Source organism: Euprymna scolopes, chromosome 11, assembly GCF_053919585.1.
Source record: "Euprymna scolopes isolate OS-2025 chromosome 11, ASM5391958v1, whole genome shotgun sequence".
NCBI lineage: Eukaryota > Metazoa > Mollusca > Cephalopoda > Sepiida > Sepiolidae > Euprymna > Euprymna scolopes.
In genome coordinates this window covers 20,845,048-20,866,796 of record NC_136492.1, presented here as the reverse complement: position 1 = coordinate 20,866,796, position 21,749 = coordinate 20,845,048, and the positions used below count along the sequence as shown (strand labels likewise).

The 21,749-nt window shown below is 35.0% G+C and overlaps 2 protein-coding genes and 1 pseudogene across 2 annotated transcripts in view; 2 read left to right on the top strand and 1 right to left on the bottom strand.

Annotated features, from left to right (window-relative positions):
* LOC145287800 (diphosphoinositol polyphosphate phosphohydrolase 1-like) overlaps nucleotides 1-21,749 on the top strand; it is a 567,419-nt gene that overhangs the window by 535,727 nt on the left and 9,943 nt on the right. The window lies entirely within an intron of this gene.
* Nucleotides 5,265-21,749, bottom strand: part of LOC145287798 (N(6)-adenosine-methyltransferase catalytic subunit METTL3-like) — a 149,738-nt gene continuing 133,253 nt past the window's right edge. Inside the window, exon 3 of the transcript XR_013869200.1 lies at nucleotides 5,265-7,690. The gene's annotated coding sequence lies outside the window, so the exon portion shown is untranslated. The remainder of the gene's footprint in view (nucleotides 7,691-21,749) is intronic.
* Nucleotides 20,449-20,567, top strand: LOC145288291 (5S ribosomal RNA; annotated as a pseudogene).

The following is a 21,749-nucleotide window of genomic DNA, read 5'->3' as shown; positions in this document are numbered from 1 at the left end:
CCAGAGGAATTAGTTGGCCGAAACGTTGTGAATAAACAATCCAATAAAAGATGAAAAAACAACAACTAATAAAGATGAGACTAGTAGTCCGAAATAAAAATAAATTAGTATATATAATGCTCATCTCAAAAATGAATTCCAATTAAGGAATAATATACAGAGTGTTTCAAAAGTCTTGGGAACATAACGATTTTAAATATGTTGTAATGTTCCCAAGATTTTTGAAACACCCTGTATGTAGATTGTCATGTTTGAACTTAGTATGTGTTAAAAGTAAACTGTACGTTATGTTGCCAATAACAAATGAAAATTAGCTATTCGTATTATTTGGATTCATTGGAATACTATTCTCATCTTGAGTGTGATTTTTCACAACGCTTTAGTCGATGTAACCTCCGACCTTCTTCAGGTGTATCTTGTCGAACTCGGGAATGTTTCTGTTGAATTAGGGGAATTTGAACGAAATTTACAATACAATTGCGAATTACTTAGGACCTCTATCCAGTCATGGCTGACGGAACGAGAGCATGCTACCCTCGTGAAGTAAATAAAGGGTTCCACTCGAAATTCCGTCCAAATTCTGAGTTTGACAGAAACATTCCCAAATTCGACAAGATACATCTGAAGAAGGTCGGAGGTTACATAAACTGAAACATGAAAATGACACTCAAGATGAGAACAGTAGTCTGATATATCCAAATAATACGAATAACCAATCCTCATCTAAAAAATTCAGGGTTTTTTTTTTTTTTTTCGCTGATTAGTTAAAAATGTTTCATGATGTAGATTGCCAGGTTTGAACTGTAGCAAATTACATTATGTTGCCAATCATGATACAATTATAACAAATAAAAATTAGCTTGTCAGAAACAAGATTTGATGTGTTTGGTTAGATGTTATTTGAGTTTGACTTGGAAAATCTGTCAAGATAATTTTATATGTTAGATAACTCTTGACTCAATGTGTGTTTTCGGTGTGTTACAACATGATTATGCCGAATACTTATCTTTTATTAGCATGGCTTGTTGCACTTTGTGTTTTGGTCCCCTGGCAAAGGAGCGATTGGACCTAGTAATTCTCTCCCATTTGTCTGTTCGCACTTTTCTCAATAACCACACCTTGAATTCTTTTTATATTTTGCACAAATATTAGTCATGGTAAAGTAAATTTTATTTTTCACTTTGCATGCTCGGCTTTTTTTTTTTCTTTTTTTTTTTTTTTTTTTGCTAATAAATTTGATTTGATGGTTTTCTCTTTAACGTGAAATAACCTTCAGATTGTCAGTGTTTCTGGGATTTTTCTTTGAGCCCTTTGTTATAAATTTTTCAATTGGACACACATCAGCATATCGATTAGGCCACTGAAGTACCTCTTAATTGTTCTCAGCTGATCATTTGCCAATTTATTTTTGTTGCGTGCTTCATTATTCTTCTGGAAGCTTGAAACCTTCCATCCCCACACTAATTCATGTGAACAAATTAGTTTTCAAAATCCTCTGATACAATGCACCATTTACGATTCCTTCAGTCGCATGCAATAAGGGATCTTAAAATGATATCTCTACACATTGTTCCTAATTGTTCTTAAATTATCTTGGAACTCCTTTCAAGCTAATGTCAGAATCATTTTACCGTTTCTTTTTTGCTAGCATTATGGATTTTCAAACAAAAGCCTTTATTTAATGCATGAGGTAGCATTCTCTCATTCAGTTAGCCATGACCGGGTAGAAATCTTTAGTTATTCACAAATGTAGTAGCACCCACAATGAGGACTGAACCTTCGACCTCCTGAAGAATCTCACTTAGAATTTTATTCGTTATGCCATGGGTCCTTATAATCTGACCCATGTTACTGACAGGAATATTTAACATCTGTTCTATTAAAACTTCTTTCTTTCTTTCCTTCTTTGCTAGTTTTCTCCTCCCCCCCCCCCTATTTATTCTTTACCAAGCTCATTCCTCTCTCTTGACACAGACAAATTCGTTTTTATAAATTCCTCAAAAAATGATTCAGCATAAGGATTTTTTTTCTACTAGTCACTACTTATCAAGGTATGAAGGCCACTCGAGGATAAGGGTTAATGAATGTAAGGTGATGGTTTAGTAATCGTGAATGGTGTAAATTGCGTAGAATTTGATTATTTATAGGGACAGGAATTAACTACTTGATAAAAAAAATTAGTTATTTCCTTTTAGCTAGTACATAATTTGGCTGGAAAATCGATCTGCCCAATTGTTGTCATAAGCTAGCAAAAACATGCTGCTGGAAGAAGCATATATTTGCTAGTTTATTACACCATACGAACAAACATCAAAATTCGACAAACATCAAAATCTGACCCCTTCACTGTTGTGATCCCTAGATGCGAGAAAGTCTTCTACTCTAATAGTTTCTTCCCTCGGAATTGCCTCTGTTTATCCTGTTCTTCTTACTCCACTAACCCGCAGTTTAAATCTACATATATAAAAGGCAAAAGGCTGCGCGCGTTTTTGTATGTCCAAGAAAGACTTTTTTGGACGTGGGGGGGGGGCTCTCGACCACGTTACTATTTTTTAGAACTTTTTATATACTCCCTAGATTATAATATCTACGATTTGCGAACGGTCGTCGTCTCTACATTTATTTTGTTCGACTTTTATAAAATTCCCTCTATTCCATCCTTTCACTTTGTTTGTTTGTTTGTTTTTTTTTTGTATAAATAATGTGAAACTCAACAAAGCAAAAGCATCAGTCGCCTTTCGTGCCAGGATGTCTTGAAAGCAATTAGCTTTGATCAATGTGGGGAAAACCCTTCATATCAGACGATTGCTATTCATTTGAGAGTTCCCCCTTTTGCGGGGAAGCTTGGTTTCCCCAACATCGTGGGGAAACAAAAAAATGAAATGCCAACGTTCATTTCTGCACCTGTGTGAACTCCTTCACTTAGCAAGTCAACTTTTTGATTGACATCGCTAAATTTGAACGCTTTTCACTTCCTATGGCTTCGTAGCATATCGATAAGATGTCACGTTTTCTTTCACTTTCTTTTCTGCCTTTGCATCGTGGGTTCGAGCCTGCCTACTAACACGTTTTTTTTTTTGGCTCAACACACACCTCCAAACACCTGGGCAACGCCGGGTAAGCCTGCTAGTCTATAATATAAATCTCACCTGTCTGTTTAAATGTATGTATGCATCTTTGTTTGGATGTCTTGCGAAAACTTTTGACAGAGGCGACAGATCCTGACAAGATCGGTATCATTTTGAAGCTGGACGTCTCGGATGACAAATATCAAAAAATTGGCCAAAAACATTAATTCCTTCACTTTAAACTCAGCCATTTTGTACAAAGAGGGGTTGATTTTTTTTTTTTTTTCGATGACATTTTAGCAAGTCATCATCGCCATTGGATTGACTTCGGCTAATTCAATGCTTTTGACTTCCGGTCGTGTCATGGAGACATAGGCTAAGATGTTAGATTTTCTTTCACTTTCTTTTCCACTTTCATGGCACGGGTTCGAGCCTACCTGCCTACTACTGCTTTTTTTTTTTTTTTTTTTTTTTTTTTCTCAACACACACCTCCAAAAAACACCCGGGCAGTGCTAGGCACCCAGGCTAGTGTAATATAAACAAAAATCTCATGGCTCAACTCGACATATTCCCCTGTTAAACATGGTCCCAAATAGCAGCCTCTTATGTCCAAGTGATAATATGCTTTGTTTGGGGCAAAAAAAAAACGTTTTTAAAAAATACTAACAGAGATTTGGTATCTGTCTGTTCGAAGACGAAACTATACTGTTACTTCTATTAATATACTTACAATTCTTAATTTGGGTTGAGGAGTAGTGCAGTTTTTGTTCTGTTGTGATAAGATCATTGTCCCACACATTACCTTCTCCTTAGGGTGGAGTGAGGATAGTGTAGTATATTTTTTGTGATCATGACATCACTTTTCCCATGTATTATCTCCTCCTTTAGGTAGTGGCAATACAGCATAATCACATAACCACACCAGTTCCCATTAGATCATTGAAGTTAAGCAACGTTGAACCTGATCAGTACTAAAATGGGAATTCCATGTACTGTATGTGCTCTCTGCTTATCTCGGCACTGTTTCCAGTCGTCTAGCACTTCTTCTTGTCACTGGACTCAAGCAGTGCTGATTTAGGAGAGGTGTGGATGAAGATTTTGCAATCCTTGCCTCACAATTACACATGCCACTATTCTTACAGGAGGTATTCATTATCTCTTGATACTAAATGGAAGCATCGATTGGGTGGTGGCAGTGTAGTATATGTCTGTTTGTCATCATACTATCTCAGGATAGCAAAAATATGCAATTAGAGGGAACCTATATTTGCAATGTTCCTGGTTCAAACCTTATTTAAATAGTGGCCTTCTTCAGCAAAAAAATAAATAAATGACATCCATGAAAACGTGCATAAATTTTTTAATAATTAAAAAATTTTTCATGGTAACAAGTACCATGAAAAATTTTTAAATTATTAAAAAATACCATGAAAATTTTTTAAATTATTAAAAAATACCATGAAAATTTTTTAAATTATTAAAAAATACCATGAAAATTTTTTAAAATTATTAAAAAATACCATGAAAAATTTTAAAATTATTAAAAAATTTATGCACGTTTTCATGGATGTCATTTATTTTATTTTAAGTCTGAATGATATTTATTTATTTATTTATTTATTTATTTTTTCAAGGGGAGACAATTCAAATTGCATAATACACAATAACACAATAAAACTATCTCAACATTTATTGAATTAAAAAAATGTTATCTTTTATAAAATAATTGGAATTTGGAATTAAATTGCAATAGGCGGTTTATTTTTGTTTGTATTTCTATGTAAATGGATGACTTGTTTTAAAAAAAGAAAATTGTGAAATGAATGAAAGTGGCTATTATATGAAAATGTATGACTTAAAATAAAAACTTTAAATTTTACAAAATTAAACTTTCATAATGAATCAAAATAATCTTCAAAAGTTTAAGAACTTCTTGAATTATCTCCCCTTACATTTCTTCACAAATGAAAACAAAAAAGTTATTAAAGTGTAAAGATTTTCCATAGCAAAAATAGTGCTGTAGTATTTATATTTTATTGTACAAATACAGTATGAAAATAAATATAAAAAAAACAAAACAAATGTAAGATAGTGACCCTGCCCCAAATGCCACCTATAAAAACATTTTTTGTAACATCTATATAATGAAAACAGATGTATGTATGTATGTATGTATGTATGTATGTATGTATGTATGTATGTGTGAAAATATTTGACCAATAAAATAGTCACATAATACTGAAATTGAACAGGAAACAGTAATTATACACCAAGGATGGTTTATAACAAGTAAAATCTTTGTTTGGATGGATGAATAATGTACAGAGTTATGTAAGCAAGTTGAAATGAAAACTGTTCATTTCAACTTGCCGACATATTTCTATTACATGCGCAAATCATTCATAGCTTGAAGTGGTTTAATTTTAAATCTTTCTTATCGACCTTTCAATTGGTCAAATGGTTGGGAATCTAACTGGAGTTATATCGACTGAAACGTTGTGAAAATCACACTCAAGATCAAAACAGTAGTCCGATGAATGATAATGCATGTAACTGGAGTGCTAAATGTTTTGGTTTCGGTTCTAGCTGATGATACAAAATTCATTTTTTTTTTTTTTTTTAACTTTTGAAATCAGTACTATATATGTATGTAATTCATCCAGAAAAAAAAAAAAAAAAAAAAAAACAGGATTAAGAGTGTTGCATGCATTAGACAACTTTTAGAAATTGACTTTCAAATTAACCTATTTCTGGCTAGGTCTTTATTTATTCCTCTTTCTCCCAAATCCATCCCTATTATTTACTCCTATGTTTTGCTTGACTTTCTTCCACTAACTAACCCTGCTACCTCAAGTGTTCTACATCAACTAACCAAACAACTGTCATCTATTCTTTCTATATGATCAAAACAACAAGGTCGCCTGATCTGCACATATCTCCCTATACTATCCAGATGTAATCTTCCTATGAGGCAATCTCTATTTATATATAAAAGGCACTTTGTGTGAGTTCCTTATGGACTCCGAAATGGTTAGGTAGATCTTTTAAAATTCCAGATAATATATTTTATGTTTGAAAGTGTTCTTAGATAGGTTTTGTGTCAGATTGGCTCCAATAAGTACAAAAAATCGATCATAAAACAAATCTGACTAAAGAAGAAACAATCCAATTTTGACCAAAATTAACACCCTTATACAGCCTAACATTATAAATGCGTTTGAGAAGTTTTATCACCCCAGAAGCAGATGGACTGGCATATAAAATCAATTGTAGATTCTTTGTTAAGACCAGGATGTGTTTGAAATAAATGTTTCTGTTTAGCGGGCAACTAAACCATAATACTTGACTTTTGCATTGGAAACTTTAATTCAAACCATTATATAAAATACATTTATAAAATCAACACTAAGTTCTCTACAGTGCAATGTAGACTACAATGTATTGTGGACTAATTCAGTTGGGGGGGGGGGGGCATGTGACGGTTTCTCCTGGGTGGATCCCCGAGTTGAGCAACAAAACAAAAGCAGGCAATAACACTGATTTCGAGTACAATAAAAGTATTAAAAGTGTGGAATAATCCTGGGCAATGTAAAGTCTCCCTGCTAGTAACATCTAAGTCTGATTGTATCATTTATATTCATGCAGCATGCACACGTGTGTGTATATTCCTTACAGAAAGAAAGGCTAGAGAATCTACACAGACTGAAAGTATATTTATATGTAAAATTTAATATACAAGCGAATATTTTATATTTACTTTTTCGTTTTACATGTGTTTCATTGTGCATATAGCCAATGCTGCCACCACACAAATCATCAGAAACAGGAAAATGCAGGATGTTCCAAAAGTCTTAGGCACATTTTGACATTGAATATCTCGAAAACTATTAAGAATATATAAAGGATCAGGGATATTCAGAAAACTTATAGCCTCAAGTTTTTATAGAATGTTGAAAGATGTTCAATATGAGTACCAGTGGTCACACGACACACATCAAGCCGACAGTTCAATTCCTGCCAAACGTGTCCCAACTGGAAGGCAGTTCAAACTTGTTCAACCACATCTTCTGAAGTTGAGGGGCGTCCCATTCTCTTAGTTGAGCATAAACACTCATCTGACATAAATTTGCTATGCCATTTCACTATGGACTTCCTTTCTTGCGACTATTTTCCAAATTTTTTGCACAATGCATATTGAAAAAGTGTCCATGATTCAGTTTTCTTCAAATTCAAGCACACAAAACGCCTTTTCTGGTTGAGTGAACGCCATTACTGGATCTGAAAAGAAATTTTTTAAAAAATGAAATAAAAAAAACGAAAAAAAAAAATGTGAAAAGCTTTAGAAAAAAATTAATGCACTTAGCTTTAAAATGGTACCACTTTCCTCTTATTATCATTCATAGTTAAGCAGATATGAGGACTTGAAATGTATTAAAGACTTTTGAAACATCCTGTACTTCAGTCTTTATCTGACTTGTCCACCAGGCTTCAGTCGTAAATGTCCACCAGTCCTTGTTTTATCCCCCTTCAATGCACATTGAAAAAGTGTCCATGATTCAGTTTTTGCAAATTCAAGCACACAAAACGCCTTTTCTGGTTGAGTGAACGGCATTTATTGGATCTGAAAAGAAGTTAAAAAAGGAATAGCCTTACAAAAAAACTTAATATAAAAAAATACATATATATAAAAAAACATAAGGTATTTAGCTTTAAAATGACACCACTTTCATCTTACTACCATTCATAGTTAAGATATGAGGACTTGAAATGTGGCCAAAACTTTTGAAACACTCTGTATTACATGTTTATCAACGTTGGTTTCCTTATGGTTTATTCCTGATTATTTTAATCATGCAAAGTGAATACTATAGCTTTCTTTTTAAGCAGTCCTAATAAGCCTCTATTTGTAATTAACTTACCAACTTACCCTGTATTACAGACAGTCACACATAAATTGGAGGAAAAATGGGGAGGGGATACTGCTTCCAGGAAGGAAAAAAAACATAAAATTCCGGAAAAGGGTTTATATTTCCTATAATCTATATATACTAGCATTTCAGGCCGGCGTTGCCCGGGTGTTTGGAGGTGTATGTTGAGCGAAAAGAAAAAAAAAAGTGGTAGGCTCGAACCCGTACCGTGAAGGAGGAAAAGAATGGGGAAAAGCGTGACGTCTTTGCTGTTATGACCACCGGCAAACAGAAGTGACATAGGTTTAAATTAAGGCTAGTCAATCGAAAAGGGGATGACTTTCGAAAATATCGGCAAAAAAAGCGAGCCCTCCATGTAGTGCCCAGTTGAGAGTGAAGAAAATGTTTTTAGCCAATTTTTCGGTATTTGTCGTCTGAAGGGTCGAGCTTCAAAACGATACTGATCTTGTGAAAATCCATCATCTCTGTCGAAAGTTTTAGAAAGACATGCAAACATACATACATATATTTATATATTGGTAGCTCAAATTTTCGACCCAAACCGATTAAAAAGTTTGCCCTATCTCTGAATACCCTTTATGTAAAATTTCATATGTTTAGACCAGAAATTGTCTGAGTAATTTGGTAGAGACCACAGAGGTCAATTTTATTTTAACTTTGACCCCTATTATGACCTCTTAACATTTATTGTTTTGGGCTCAAATCAAGTTATTAAGTTAGATCCATACCCAAGGAACCTATATCTAAAATTTCAAGTGTTTAGATCCAAAATTGTCGGAGGAGTTTGGTAGGGTCTCAAAGGTCAAATCGTTGAACTTTGACCCCTTAACAGCCAAATTTTGGGCCGAAAACGGATTATAAAGATTTTCCCAAATCTCAATACCCTGTATATCAAATTTCGAGTCTGTAGACTGAAAATTGACAGAATTATTGAATAGGGAAATGTACACAGACACATACACAGATACTTTCACTTTTATAGATATATTAGCATTTCAGCCCGGCGTTGCCTGGGTGTTTGGAGGTGTATGCTGAGCAAAAACAAAAAAAAAAGGGGGGGGTAATTTTTTTAACTTTGACCCCTATTATGACCTAACATTTATTGTTTTGGGCCCAAATCAAGTTATTAAGTTAGATCCATGTCCAAGGAACCCATATCTAAAATTTCAAGTGTGTAGACCACAAATTGTCGGAGGAGTTTGGTAGAGTTCTCAAAGGTCAAATTGTTGAACTTTGACCCCTACACAGCGAAATTTCTGGCCGAAAAACAATCACATCGATTTTCCCAAATCTCAGTACCCTTTATATCAAATTTCTAGTCTGTAGACTTAAAATTGACAAAGTTATTGCATAGGGAAATGTACACAGACACAGAGACACGTTCATTTTTATAGATAGATATAAAAGGAAAAAGTGGCACGCATGTTTTTGTATGTCCAAGAAAGACTTTTTCCGCCGGGGGGGGGGGGGGTCTCGAGGAGGCGATACTATGTTTTAGAACTTTTTATATACTCCCTAGATTATAATATCCACGATTTGTGGAGGGATGTCGTTTCTACATTTATTTTGATTGACTTTTATAAAATTCACGCTATTTCATCCTCTCACGTGTTTGTTTGTGATTTTCGTATGAAAGCAAAGGCAGTTTCCTGGCTTTTCTGCAGGGACGTCCAGAAAGCAATTAGAGTTGATCAATGTGGGGGAAACCCCTCATATCAGACAATTGCTATCCATTTGGACACTCCCTTTTTGTGGGGGACCGGTTTTGCCCAACATCGTGGGGAAACAAATGAAACTGCGAAAAGCTGAACTGGCCTTCAGCCAACCTTCATTTCTGCTCCTGCATGTTCACTTAGCAAGTCAACTTTTTGATTGACATCACTAAATTTGAACACTTTTCACTTCCTATGTAGCCTCGTAGCGTAGCAGTAAGATGTCACGTTTTCTTTCACTTTCTTTTCGTCTTCACGTCACAGGTTACAAACCTGCCTGACTACTAACACTTTTTTTATTTTATTTTACACCTCCAAACTCCTGGGCAACGCCAGGTACCTCCGCTATTTATATATAAGACACTTTCCTAAACTTCAGTATTTTTAGTGGAGAAAACTGGAAAATAAATAAAGTAAAATAGTGTAATATATAGTGCTATGAGTATAGTGCCAAAAGACATTGAAACCCGAGTAACATCAGGTTTTCTTGCTAGTCTATAAATATAAAAGTGAAAATGTATGTGTGTTTGCTTTTTCTGTATGTCTACAAAAGGCTTTTTTCAGAGAAGCAGTCGCTAGCTTCACAACTTTTTAAAACTTTTTATATCACATATAAATCGTAATATCTCACAGTTAACAATGAAGCTCGCCTGTCTATTTAATTTGCTCGATTTCGGGAAGATAAATATTCAACATTTGTCGCTCGCCGCATGTGGATTAGTCTTTTTCCTATAACATCTTGGGGGAAATAAAAATAAAAATAAGCGTTCCGCAGTAAATGAAATACTATCCGGCAGTCAAACTTGACCTCACTAACTCATTAAAACGGACACCTGCTAAATCCAAGTAATCAAATAAATTCAAACGTGTTTCTGTTAGCATCTCGCGGTGGGTCAATGGTTAACGTCGCACGTTTTTTTTGTTTTTTTTTTTCACACTTTAATTTACAACTTTGCCTCAATGGTTCGGGTTCGATCCTCATACTTACTTTTTTTTTTTAACTCCCCCCCCCGGAGTTTCCACGCACACACACCTCCAAACCCCCGGGCAACGCCGGGTACCCCTCGCTAGTCCTTAATAAAGTAATGTCTGTTGAAGGTCAAATTTTATGCACTTTTTTTTAAGTACTTTTAGATTGCTTTTTTTTTTTTTTTTTTTTTAAATGAGAAATTGAATATTACTTTTTCTCTTTAAATTCGTCAATAATATGAACTTTAATCTGGGTCTCTTTTTACATCCTGTTCCAAGAAGACAACCCCCTCCTCTCTACCCGCCCCATCCTCCTCAACATTTTTCTCTCCCTAGAAAATACATTTCGTGAATACTTCCCAGAAAATATATGCTTTACGCTTTGTTTATTTTCGACATATTTTTCATAAGCTTACATTTGCAATTCTAAGTCATGTTTATAAAATTCAGACTGCGTTTGAAGCATAGAGAGGATCTGATGCTCGTATGATTTTTCAGAATTAGAAATAAATATCTTTTAGAAGGGATTTGTCGCTTATCAAGGCCTGAAAAGCACTTGAGGATGAGAGTTAATGAGTGTCAGGTGGGCAGTGAGGCAACATCGTAATGATCAGTAGTGCTAGAAGTTGGCTAAAAATTTGATTATTTAAAAGGACAGCTTCACAAGAACTTGTTTACATTGATCTTGAAAACGATCATGCTGTTATATATTATTTTCTTTTATTGGGATCCTTAGAGATGAGTAATTTGTGTATTTATGTATTTGCGGACTGTTATCGTCATCTTCATAGTTGTTGCTATCTTACCACAGTTCGACCAACTAATCCTCTGGCCTGCTTTGGGTAGGATTGAAACCGTTATCTTCACACAATGCTTACCTGGAACCGTAGAGATTCAATGCCTTTTTCCACTGTACCATGGGCCTCAAAGAGCGATCAAAGTTGCATTCCTTCGTCTTATAAATCCAAATTTTCATTCTTACCTGGTCTTCCATTGTCGGGTCTGTACCAAATGGTATTATATATTAGTTTTTCATTGGAATCCTTTGAGATGAACAATTTGTATATTTATTTATTTATTGTTATAAGGGGCATAACTACGTATCGAACCGGATACGAAACAGTATATAAAAGAGCTACCATTTTAAAGTTGGGGCGTCTTGTCTTGTTTGCAGTCTAGTCTTACAGTTTTGTCCTACCAGTCTCGCGTCTTACACTCTGCAAGTGTACTCCGGTTAACCAAGCTTCCCAGGGACGAGACTTTAGCTCTCACGCGCTAAGTTCCTTTTTCTTTACCTTCATTTACATTTATCTAACTTCAAAAGCAAGTAGCCATTTTGTATTTGTATTATTACGAAGTACTAACAAACCTTCTTTTTGTTACGCATCCCACTCGGCGTATTTTGTCATATTATTATATACCGTTGAAACAGGATATAACATTTATTTATTTATTTGCGGACTGTTATCCTCATCTTTATAGTTGTTTCACCACGTTTCAGCAGACTTTTCCTCTGATGAGTTGGCAGGTGATTAGATGTGATGGGATAGGAATGCCACATCTTGTAATTGTACTCCCAGTAATTACTGCCTTCTATAGCTGTTATTGTCTCACCATCTTTTGGCGAACTATTCCTCTGGCCTGCTTTTGGTACGATTGAAACTGCTTTCTTCAGACAATGCCAAAGGATGAGTTGGCCGAAATCTAGTGAAGCAACAACAACTATGAAGATGAGAATAACAGTCCGCAAGAAAATAAATGCAGATCATGTTGTTGTCGGCTGGAAAGCAGCCCTGCCGTGCAGAGTTGCACAGGTGGGCAGTTTTAAGAAAGAAACTTTGTTCATGGAATTTGCATTTAGTTTTAGGCACAAATAGAGAGTAGAGGAAATTGTTGACAGTGGTTGTAGCTAGACGAGTGTTTGTTGTGAATGTTTAATAGGGAAGAACCATAGATTGAAGTTCAATCGAGCACTTGCCATGAAAATCATAGAGCAGAGAATGGAGTAAGTTCAGGGAACTTCTGCCATTGCTAACCAGCAGAGGATTGCTATCTATACTGCCTATTAGGCATTTGTGCTCAGTGAGGGTTGAAGACATGCGTTGCGTGGAGAGAAATCATCATCATCATCATCATATCGTATGAATTCAAAGATTCTATTGTTGGCATTGATTTCCCCAATATTTTTCTAGTCAGAATTCTTTTAAGAAAGAAAGCAAGTACTCACGGGTGGGATCACGTGAAGATTGCCAGCTTGACCAGAAATAGAAAGATAGGTTAGTTTTTAAATCAATTGCTGAAAGCTGTTCAACACAGAAAACAGATGTTAAACTTATTATTATTATTATTATTAATAATAATAGTAGTAGTAGTAGTAGTAGTAGCAGTAGTAGATTTTACAAAGTATATTTTTCAATTAATAGATACTTTGATCTTCAGTATGGTAGACGGTATGGCGAACCGAACTGGCTTAGCAGAGATGGAATTAAGAAGAGAACCTCAAAGAAGTTGATGTTTTGTTTGTCTTAAAGAGAAAGCAATGTACAGACTGGCAGTTAGTTTCACTCATAAAAAAAAAAAACAATTAAAAAAAAACAGTAAAATAAAAAGAGATTTTTTAAGAATGAATAGAATAAAATAGAAAAAAATTGGGTTTAATAGAAACCAACTTAAAAAACAAATATACTCTATTAAAAAATTGTTCTTCAAAATCATTGGATTCGGCATTAAATAACCTGAAAAGGGTTGATATGCTGTAAAACAACCAACCATATATATATATATATATATATATATATATATATATATATTACTTGGAAGTTTTTCAACCTTTAAATTTGTATTTAAAAAAAAATTTCCAAGGTATTCATTGGAAAATTATTTGCCAATTAATCTCTTGCTATCAAGGCAGGAGTTTGCTTTCAAGAATTCATGCTGGTACTAATGGCTATCTTGCTCTTGCTTGTTCTCAACATTTTGAACTTTAAGAGAGTTAGCTGTCGTACAAAGCTAAGACTCTGTAACATCATCTGTCTACAGATACTCCCTCAGGCATTTGGCTATTAAAATGGTCCTGTGGCGATGGAAGTCATTTTTGGGCTCATGGACTTCAAGTGTCTAAGAGAGTGGCACTCGTCTGACAAGACGTTGCAATCATCATATATATATATTGGCACTAGAGTCGATATTGATATAATAATAATTGTTTCTGCATACCGAAACGAATCTGTAAAAATGTACTGAAATTTTAACATGCTAGAGGAGCTGTTTTGCATGAAAAGTAAATATTTGGATCTTTGAATGTAATTATACTGTTATTCTTATATATATATATTATTATTATTATTATTATTATTATTATTATTATTATTATTATTAGGTCTATTTAGATTATTAACATCCAACATACATGCTGCTTCTTTAAGACATCTTACTTTCTGCCATTTTCTCTGTCTATAACTTATCAATAGTTTCCGTTTTCCTAATATAAACCATAACCAAAAGCCTAGCTGGTAAAGTCTGGTGTGATATTAGCCCTGGAGGAGCTATGTCAGCTTCTTCCAAAGGAGGAAGTTTACAAGGAATATGAAATTCACAAGCGGTCCTCAGCCGCACGTATATCCTAGTCATAGGAAGATGACAGACAGTGCTTAGCATTCCCAAATGGTCACCCATCTAGTACTGGCCAGGCCTCACATTGTTTAACTTGGCGATCTAACAAGAATCAGTGTTTCAGTGCGATTATGCCGTAGATGGTACGCCATATACGACTTTTAAGATATCTCCACATATATTTTTATAATTGATATCTTTTAATAAAATAAAATACGCATCAAGTGCGCTTGAAAGCCAAATCACAACGTAATATTAGGAAAATAAACAAATATTTTACTTGTTTGAAATTTATAACATAAATATATTTCGCAGCTAAACTCCATCCTCAATATGTTGTTTTCTTTTTTTTCTTTTCTTCTTTTCTTTCTCCAACTTTACAACATATTTTTTCTATAAAACAGTAGATGTATGTATGCGTATGTGTCTGTAAATATTTAATAAACTCTTAAACTCTTAAACTACTGATCACATGACACTGAAATTAATTAGGAAATAGTAAGGATGGTTTATAAAGAGTAACAAAAATCTTTGGATGGATGGATGGATTGATAACGTATACAGAAATATGTCGGCAAGTTGTGGCCAAGCTCCACATTGCTTAACTTTCGTGATCTAGCAAGAATCAGTGTGTTAATGTGATTTTGCCGGAGATAGTAAACCATATGCAACTTTTAAAATATCTCTACACATATTTCTATAATTGACTAGCCTGGATGCCCGGCGTTGCCCGGTTGTTTGGAGGTGTGTGTTGAGCAAAAAAAAAAAAAAGTGGTTGTTGGCAGGCAGGCTCGAACCTACACCGCGAAAGAGGAAAGGAATGTGGAAAAAAACATGACGTCTTTGCTGTTGCGTTCATCGCACAACCAGAAATGATGAAGGTTTAAATTAAAGCTTGTCAATCGAAAAGAGGGAATGACTTTCAAAAATATCGGCGAAAAAAGCGATCCCTCCCTGTAGAAAAATGACCAGTTGAGGGTGAAGAAATTAATGTTTTTAGCTAATTTTCGATATTTGTTCGGAAGAGTCAAGCTTTAAAGGAATTCAGGTGATCGCTCATCCCCCTCTCAGTACAGGCCAATAAGTCTCCTGTGCATCATGAGTAAGTTGCTGGTTTCTGGAATCTGTGTTAAATAGAGAAGTAATCAACCATCTCAGCAAAAATAACCTTCTTAGTGACACACAATATGGTTTCCGTTCTGCTAGATCTACAGCAAATGTGCTTACAGTTATATCTCATAGGATTAGCGAATCTCTTGACGGAGGCAACCTTTCTAGGGCAATTGCTCTTGATATATTTAAGGCCTTTGATAGCGTATGGCATAAAGGTTTACTTCACAAGATCTCTAGCTATGGTATAGCTGGAAATGTCTTCTCAATTATTAAATCATTTCTTTCTGACAGGTTCATAAAAGTAGTAGTTGATGGGCAAAAATCAGAAGCTCGCAGTATTAATGCTGGAGTCCCTCAGGGGTCCATCCTGGGCCCAACTCTTTTCCTGATCTACATTAATGATCTTCCAAATCACATCCTTACATCATTTGTAGACATTTATGCTGATGACACAACCATCTATGGTAGCACATCTTAGTCAGTAAACGACCAAGTTCTCTCCGATTCTCTTTCCTCTGATCTTGAGCACGTAGTACAATGGGGAAAGGAGTGGCTGGTTACTTTTAATGCATCTAAAACCAAGCTTCTCTCTTTACATCATCAATGTTCTGATTCCCATTTGGCATCAGTTGAAATGAATGACTCATCTTGAGGAAGCCTCAAGTTTTGACAAGCTTCTGGGCTTAACCTTTACTCCTGATCTTAAATGGAACATGTACATCAAATCTGTTGCTAAGGCCGCTGGAAAAATGGTGGGATCCTTCTATCGATCCAGTAGATATCTCACTGCTGATGCAATTCTCTATTTATATAAGAGCCAGGTACATCCAAGGATGGAGTACTGTTGCCACATCTGGGCAGGAGTTGCTAGAAAGAACTTGTCCTGCCTTGATAGAGTTCAAAATAGACTTTGTAGCCTCGTAGAATATATCCTTTTCTTTTCCCTGCAACCTGTATCTCACAGAAGAGATGTTGCGAGTTTGTCTCTACTGTATCGTTATTTTCATGGAAAGTGTTTGACTGGTCCCCCTCGCCAAACTTTCACAAGAAACACTCATCTAGCTGAAAACACTATCAATGATTCCCCCCACTCGTTATCTGTGCCTAAACCTAAACGTAGATTTCATGAACAAAGCTTCTTTCTTAGAACTGCACGCCTGTGAAATTGTCTTCCGTTTTCCTGCTTTCCAGCTGACTACAATCTGATTGTCTTCAAGTCTAACGTAAACAAGTTCCTGATGAGCTGTTCCACTTGTTAACAAATTTACCGAATTTCCATTACTAACGGTTACTATATTGTCCAATTTCTACTGTACACTCTTTAACCCTTATCCTCGAGTGGCCTCTTGGCCTTGATAAGTGGTGGTGCCTGTGTAAAAGAAAAAAAAAAAGATACCGATCTCGTGAAAATCCGTTGTCTCTGTCGAAAGTTTTAAGCAGACATACATACGTACATACAGACATTTGAGATTTATCTTATAGATGAAGAATGAAGAAATTGTCACAATCTTTATTGTCATAATTGATTATAGGCACTAAAATTTACGACCAGGCAAGGCCCTGGTGCCCCCCCCCCTTCTCTGTTAGTCATTAATAAAAAAGGAAAACTGAACCCATAGTAATCTTATGGTCCATGTGAACTCCTGGTGCTACCAGATCAGGCTTTCTGAAAATATTGGCTTCCTGAGATGAAATGCACTTAACATTGATGCTTTTTGTTTTTCTACTTTCTTTCGCAAAACTTAATTATGTTCTGCAAAACCAAAAACAACAACCCACCTTTTCCCCTTTTCCTTCTTCCCCACTTCCTGACTGGTTTCTTAACTTAAAATGTACCAAACATTAATAGTGTAACTCTTTTTCTCTCTCCCATTGCAAAACTCATTCATGTTCTGCAGGGTGGGAAACAAAAACGATAAAATCCACTATAAAACAACCAAACTAAACACTACAAACTAGTGATTGAAGATACAAAGAGTTTGAAGAATAAAATCCTTCTACGAAAACTGGATTCGGTATTAAATAACTGAAAAAAGGTTGATAAACCGTAATACAACCAAACCAAACCATGTGAATCCCGGTTAAGAACCATTGTTCTAAATAAAACGTTATGAGAATAAGACCAAAGTTGGAAACTCTAGTCGGAATAATGGAAATAACAAGTTATCCATCCTTATCCAAAAAATTAAAAAATAAAAGCAGTTTAATGTTTCTGAATTTTTTTAGATGAGGATTGAGAACTGACTGATGGCTTATTGGAAAACAGAAAGCAAAGCTTTCTTTCCACTATTCACCAATAAGAGCCATTGGCAAGATACACCTTAGGGAGGTCGGAATTTAAATCGGACGAAACATTGCAAGAACAACATAAGAACAGAAGTCCAAATCTCTATTATATAAAAGTAACTTTGTCTGCATGTGTGCCTGTGTGTGAATTCGTTCCCTGTGGACTCCGAAATGGCTGGACTGATTTTTTTTTTTTTTTTAACCTCACGAAATGTACTGTATGTTCCTGACAGTGTTCTTAGATGGGTTTTGTATCGGAATGTCTTTGATAAGTATCGATATTTAAAAAAATCTGATGAAAGAATAGTAAGTTCTTTGATGTAACAGGAGCACGTTCGAAATGAATGTTTCTATTTGGACCACAATTTCACCATGGTACTTGATATTTGTATTTTAAACTTTGATTCATGTCATTATATAAAAATAATTTTCTAAAATCAATAGTAGGTTCTCCACGGTGCAATGTAGATTACAATGTATTGTAGATTAAGTAACTGCGGGGAGGATTGATAAAATGGGCGATTTTATCAATTTGGATGACAATAAAATATAGAAGTATGAAAAATTTGTTGATCCTTATTCATTCCCGGGCAACGTCAGATCTCCCTGCTAGTTATACATAAAAGGATTTTGTTGAGTGCAATATAATCTATAACATTCAGAAAAAGGAGTGAACTCTTCAGAAAGTAATTTTGTAGGTTTGAATTTTTTATGCTGAGCCATGTTTCTTTTGAACATTTAAAAAAAAAAAAAAAATATTTTTTTTTTTTTTTCTTTTAAGTGCAGGTCAATTGTTTCTTCAGTTAAGAGCTCTTGGCTTTCAACTTGAGTATCTTAATGTTATCTTTTTGAAGTGGAAATAAAATTCCCAACTTTTTCTACTACACGGCTGCCTCACGCTAGCCATCACAGACCGTTTATTATTTTAGCAAGTTTGATTCTGACTCTCCAGCTCACGTTACTGTAACACTATGCTACAGGGTGAGCATCGCATCTAACCCTCCGCCGTCCAAAATGCCACCCATGGAATCGTTGATAAAAAAATCCATAATTCTTTCAGCAAGTCGAACATTTTTTTTTTTTGTTAAAGTAGTTTTCAGGCCAGACTTGTCCACCGAGTTCTAGCCATAAAAATCCAATAGTTTTTATTTTATAACTTTTCAGGGTCACTCTGCTTAATTCAGCATCTTTATAGTAAGACTTTTTGCAAAACTTAGTGAAGAATTTCGCAAATTAAAAACAAAAGACTTAAATTTATATAGTAAGATGTGTGTGTATATATATATATATATATATGTAATTATTTGCTATAATAATTATTAAATACCTACAGACACTAGTGTTTCATCCTTTGGAAAATCATCAGTGTAGGGTGTCACAATTAACACCAGTCGATAGATTCGAACCCGGCGACAGAAGCCATCCCTGGCTTCATAAGCAAGGACCTAATCCATTAGGTTACCGCTAACCACAAGAAATGCTGTTGAATTTAAACATTTATTTTTTAAATGCTTTTTAACGTCTGTCAGAGTGATCTAATCATTATATGATGATCTGTGCATAAGAGCTAAATTGACAGACTTTAATTCAACTGAAAGTGTTCAACGATAAAAAACGAGTTTCTTGAAGGGGCTGACAATTATTTACTATAATAATCATATATGATTATATATATATATATATATATATATATATATATATATATATATATATATATAATTGTGTGTGTGTACATGTATATGAAACGTCCTCAACATTGACCAAAGGAGCGCTTCAAGGATCACATAAAAAATGATCTTAAGGCTTTCAACATCCCAATTCAGAACTGGGAGACGCTGGCAAAATGCCAGCCCGAATGGAGGAGGCTAGCTAGAGGGGGATCTGAAATTTTTGTGAGAGGAAAGAATCGATCATCAGAAAGGCAATGGTGTTGGTTTTGCCCATTAAATTGAACAGTTGGAAATGTGGGGCTTGTAATCGCGTGCTCCTCTCAAAAGCGGCTTACATTAACCACAAAAAAAAAAAAAAAAAAAAAACGGAGTCAGAAGTGAAACAAGTTTCAACACACAACTTTGTTTGTCATATGTGTGGCAGACTGTGCAAGTCAAATGCTGGCCTGAAAAGTCGGGGTTTGGGTGTCGCTGACAATTAACCTGAAAAAAATGAAATTTTTTACTTGATTAAATAATTCGAAATAAGAAAAAAATTATTTTTTGTTTTAATTTTTTTTATTATACAATAATTTATATCAGTTTGAAATATGTTACATTAAAAAAAAAAAAAAAAAATTTTTTTAATGACCGCTTTGATAGAAAAAAAAAATCCCGCTACTATGAATTCAGATTAGGGGCATGTAAGTGAAAAGAAGCCAAAGTAGAATCAGGAAGACATCAGCTATAAGAGAACATGCTTCTGCTTTGAGCCTAATTGAACCATGATACTTGACTTTTGCATTTTAAACTTTAATACAAGTCTTTATATAAAAATAATTTATTTTATCTATTAAAATCAACAGTATAATAATAGACTATAATGTATTGTGAACTAAATCGATTTGATTGAAAAATGGGGGATTTCATTAATTTCAATAACAATAGAAATATTGGAAGTGTCGAATATTAGTTGGTCCTGATTTAATCTCAAGTATCCCTGCTAGTGTGTGTGTGTGTGTGTGTGTGTGTGTGTGTGTGTGTGTGTGTGTGTGTGTGTGTGTGTGTGTGTGTGTGTGTATATATTTATATACTAGCAGGCCACAGCACATATACGCCATAATCACATTGACACACCGGTTCCCATCAGATCACCGAAGTTAAGCAACATTGAGCCTGGTCATTACTAAAATGGGTGACCAATTTGGGAAGTCCAGGTGCTGTATGTAGGAGAACGGCGACACCTCCTTGCAAAAAAGTTGCAAAAACCTAATGTCGTCATCTCCCCTAACGGGGATATACATACGACTGGGGATCACTTGTGATTTTCATACTCCCATGAAACTTCCTTCTTCGGAGGAAGCCGGTTAAACCTTGAATAGGGTTAGTGCTGACACACACACATCCCACATTGCCTGATCATAAATTACACTTAAATATGACATTTTAATTCATGCAGAGTTTGTATTATTATAGCACAAATTCTCTACTGATTATTATATTGTACCAAAAATATATAGTAAAAATTTCAAAAGTTAAGATAAAAATGATTTCGGTGCACTCAGCTAGAATCGAAACCAAAACATTCAGCGTTCCAGTCATAGTCCATGTTTAGCGCTTCCGCCTTCGTCGTTACCGTCTGATATATAATTTTCGGAATGTAAGAGATTATATAATTATTTCCATGGTCAAACAATGTCGTAGCTCACAAAAGCCATGACAGCCAACAAACCAGAAGTCCAAGACTCAAGTTTCGCTCTCATTTGGGCTCATCAGTTAAGCATATCCAAGCTCGGGATTCAAAACTCGGGCCTCTTGCATGCGAGGTGAGTACTCTGCCACATGAGCAAGCACGCCACACGCAAGAAACTAACACAGATCAAGCCAACCATGGCAAAATCCGACTATGAAATGTACCTGCTTTGCCTCAAACAAGGGATGTGGTCATCCAATTAGCCCAAACCGATGTCTCACAAATAGGAATTTTAGACTCGCTAGGACGTTGCCATCCAACATGCTAACTTAGCGAGCAATTAGTAATAGAATTTTTAGAATTTGAGAGATTATATAATTATTTCCATATAGGTTTGTTGGCTATCATGGGTTTTGTGAGCTGTGACGTTGTCTGACTGTGGAAATATATATATAAACATGTCTATGTGCTCAAACGTTTTCATCTTAAATTCAACACAATTATGTACAATGTAGAAACTATACATAAAAAGAATTATGACTAGAGAAGCGATATTGCTCCCCATTAGGGAGATTAAAATCCCCTAAAACCCTGAGTAAGGCTGGGTAATTATGCTGAGATTGACTGTTAAACGGTGATCGAATCCCGGACAGCGGCAGGTGACCTATAAAAAGGGATGAATTTATTGTGCTTTGTAAAAACACAGATATTTTATTGG